Source organism: Oryzias melastigma, linkage group LG3 (assembly GCF_002922805.2).
Source record: "Oryzias melastigma strain HK-1 linkage group LG3, ASM292280v2, whole genome shotgun sequence".
In the NCBI taxonomy this organism is placed as follows: domain Eukaryota; kingdom Metazoa; phylum Chordata; class Actinopteri; order Beloniformes; family Adrianichthyidae; genus Oryzias; species Oryzias melastigma.
The window spans coordinates 34631080-34634836 of NC_050514.1; the positions used below are offsets into that span (position 1 = coordinate 34631080).

Genomic DNA, 3757 nt, shown 5'->3' on the forward strand with positions numbered 1-3757 from the left:
TCAAGGCATGGCGAAAGGCCCCCCCGAAGTCATGGAGTCAGCTATGGGAGATCAGAGAGACTGAATTCTTTCTGAGTTACTAGAACTTTTGGCTGATGCTTTTTCTAAGCTGATATGATCAAAGAGCAGATTCCTGTCACGATTGGAGATTCATGGTGGGTCAAAGAGTTCATCAGATAAGGATAAATCAGTCAGATCAGATCAAACATGTTTCTGATCTGTGGTTACATGTAATACCACAGATAACCACATGTTTGGGGATTTTTAGGACTGTCAAAAACATGATGAAAGGTCACCAAAGGTTGTGGAATTGTTGGCTGGAGGACAGGCCGATCAACACCGAACGTAAGTGAAGGACTGAAGGAATCACCCGCCAATCAAAAAAACACTTTAGGTTCAAAAACTGAAATGTGGTTCTTAAAAATGACTCACCAGGAAACCGTCAAAGAAAAACAGTCTTTAGATCTCGGCGGTAAAAATGACGATTCAGTAGTAAAATCTGACCTGGTCATCAGAGTTTTTACCTTCTGTTGTTTCCTGAAGCGTCGTCATGGAAACGCAGCTCTAACTTTCACACAGAAGCTCTCAAGCTTCTAGTTTCAGCTCTGACCTGCTGAAGTCTGCAAAATGTCATCGATGCTTAACGCATCTGCATATAATTCATGTTGTCATGGTAACGGTGTGGGCGTTACAGCAAACAAAGGCAACAAATCCTTTGATGTTTGGGGAATAACATGAAATGTGTTTTTATGAATCTGTGTCAAGCAGAAATTATAGTTTTTGATGATGCCAAAGCGAGGGCGGCAGCAGACGAACAGCAGGCACACTGGAGATACGCTACAGATAGGCTGCAGATAGGCTGCAGATGCGCTGCAGACGCATTTTAGATACGCTGCAGATGGCCTGCAGACACATTGCAGATACACTGCAGATGTGCCGCAGATGCAGTGCAGATGCACCGCAGACGCACCGCAGATGCGCTGCAGACGCCTTTGCAGATACACTGCAGATGCGCTGCAGACGCTTTGCAGATGCACCGCAGACGCACTGGAGATGCGCTGCAGACGCTTTGCAGATGCACCGCAGACGCACTGCAGGTGCGCTGCAGACGCTTTGCAGATGCACCGCAGACACACCGCAGATGCACTGCAGATGCGCTGCAAACGCATTGCAGATGCACCGCCGACGCATTGCAGATACGCTGCAGATGCACCGCAGACACACCGCAGACGCACTGCAGATGCGCTGCAGACGCATTGCAGATACGCTGCAGATGCGCCGCAGACGCACTGCTGATGCACCGCCGACGCATTGCAGATACGCTGCAGATGCGCCGCAGGTGCGCTGCAGACATGATGCAGACGTTATACAGACGCACTGCAGACCTGCTGCAGAATGCATGAGAGATGAAGAACTGCTGAACTGACTGCTGCTGTCATGTCTTTACAAACCTTTTAACGTTTAAAAGGCGGCTGTCGAGCAGCGGTAGGACAGTCGACCTCTGAACGCAAGATTGCAGGTCCAATTCCCACCTGGCTGCCCATGTGTTGAAGTGTCCTTGGGCAAGACACTAAAGCCCACATTCCCTCTGGTGGACGGTTGGCTCCAGTGTTCAACAGTGGAGCCACCATCCGTGTGTGATTGTGAAGCTCTTTGGCCTTTGAGGAAGGTAGAAAAGTGCTATACAAGTCAACGCCATTTACCATTTTATCTTCAGTAAATTCATCCATCCATCTTCTGAACTATTTCGTCTCTTTCGGGGGCCATGGGGGTGCTGCCGCCTAACCCAGCAACTTCTGGGTGAAGGCTGGATATACCAGGACATCACACACCCATTCACTCTCACATTCACTCCTAGAAATAGAGTTACTAATAAACCTGTGAAGCGTGTTTTTAGAGGGTCGGAAGAAGCCGAAGTCCCCAGAGAAAAATCGTGAAGAACATGTTAACTCCACGTTGGTGAGTTTATTTCAGGTCCTCCAGCCGGGACTTAAACCGGGACTTTCTTGCTGTGAGGCAAGAGCGCTAACGCGGTAATCTGCACCGGAAAATGATTTTTATTCAAAAATAAAAAAGCATCAAAGCTGAAAACAGGAATGATTTGGTGTCAGGTTCCCTGCGACGCTCTGGAGTGTCCAGGATGAACCTCTCCTTCACCCAACAGTGGCTAGGACAGGCTCCAGCAACCAGGTTGCCCTAAGTGGATATAGTGAGTTAAAAAATCAAATGAATGGATTTGACGTCAGTTTGTCAATGAACATTCAGATCTTCACTAAGCATCGCCTCCTTCATGGCGGGCAGACGATCAGGGTCAGAGGAAACCGGGTCCGTGTCAGGACCACGGCAGGTGGAAGTGGGCTTTCAGGGACTCCTGCTGCTTCCTGGAAAGATCTTCACACAGCGTTTCTGTGCAGTCGGGGGTTTCTGAACCCACACCGCTTCAGTTGTGGTCTGCATGAACCGCAGGCTGGCTGACATCCAGGAATGAAACGCTTGAAGCTTGCTGAAGTCACCGAGATGACCTTGTTCAGTTCCTGAATTCCAACTGAAGGAAATGAAGCAATCGTTTTCTCTTGATTTGACCTAATTATCTTTAGAACGTCACAGATGAAACACGACAGTTTTTTAGTCCAGAACGGCCTTTGTTTTTATTTTAAACTGAACTTTTGGGTTGTTTACTGCAGAACCTTCAGAGCAAAGACGCATCCAGCAGACCGGAGGCACCGGGGAGGAGTGTAGGGAGAGAGAAGTTCTGAGATGTAAGGTATGGACGAGACCATTCAAGGATTTAAGAACAAATAAAAGAATCTTAAACTGAACCCTAAAACAAACAGGCAGCCAGTGGAGGGAGGCCAGGATGGGTGTGATGTCTTCTCTCTTTCGTGCTCCAACCAGCATACGAGCAGCGGCGTTTTGAACCAGCTGCTACCGTGAAAGAAAGGACTGGCTAACCCCGAATAAAAGAGAATTACAATAATCCAGCCGAGATGTAATAAAAGCGTGGATCACTGTCTCAAGCTGCTGCAGGGTTAAAAATGGTTTCACCGCAGATAGCCGTCTAAGATGAAAAAAGCTCTGATGTGATGGTCAAGCTTAAAATCACTATCCAGAATAAAACCCACATTTTTGACAGAGTGTTTAAAATGTGCAGATTCTGTACTGTGCAGACTCTTGAACCCTGACTGGAAGACCTCCAACACATTGTTTCTGACCAGGAAAGACTGCAGTTGTGTGTCGACAGTTTTCTCTAGTATTTTGGATAAGAAAGGCAGTTTTGAGACGGGCCTAAAATGATCCATCACTGTGTTGTCGAGGTTTGGTTTCTTAAGCAGGGGCTGAACCACGGCGTGTTTAAAATGAAGAGGTACTACACCAGAGGACAGGCTTGCATTGATAATAGCCAAAACAGATGGACCCACACAAGAAAACAGCTCCTTAACCAAAAGAGGAGAACGAGCGTCCTGGGGAGAACCTGATGGCTTCATATGGCTGACAACATCTTCGAGAAAAGGCAGACTGACAGGATCAAACCTGTCAGAGACAGCTGAAGGAGAGACAAACTCAGCAGATTCAGCAGAGGGAGTTTGGATGTTTGCTCTGATGTTCTCAACCTTTCCAATGAAGAAGTTTAAAAAGTCACTACATAGTTTGGCTGATGCCTCATGGCCAACAGACTGTGGGACACTGAGGACATTCTCAATGGTTCTGAACAGCACACGAGGATTATGGGTGTTTGCCATAATTATGTTGGACAAGT

At 47.4% G+C, this 3757-nt stretch overlaps 1 protein-coding gene across 2 annotated transcripts in view; it reads right to left on the reverse strand.

Annotated features, from left to right (window-relative positions):
- Positions 1 to 635, reverse strand: part of il17a/f1 (interleukin 17a/f1) — a 7112-nt gene extending 6477 nt beyond the window's left edge. Inside the window, exon 1 of one of the 2 annotated variants that reach the window (XM_024295431.2) lies at positions 525 to 635. The gene's annotated coding sequence lies outside the window, so the exon portion shown is untranslated. Of the gene's footprint in view, positions 1 to 432 lie in introns of both variants that reach the window. The other variant, XM_024295430.2, reaches the window with a different exon arrangement.
- Positions 636 to 3757: the final 3122 nt, after the last annotated feature.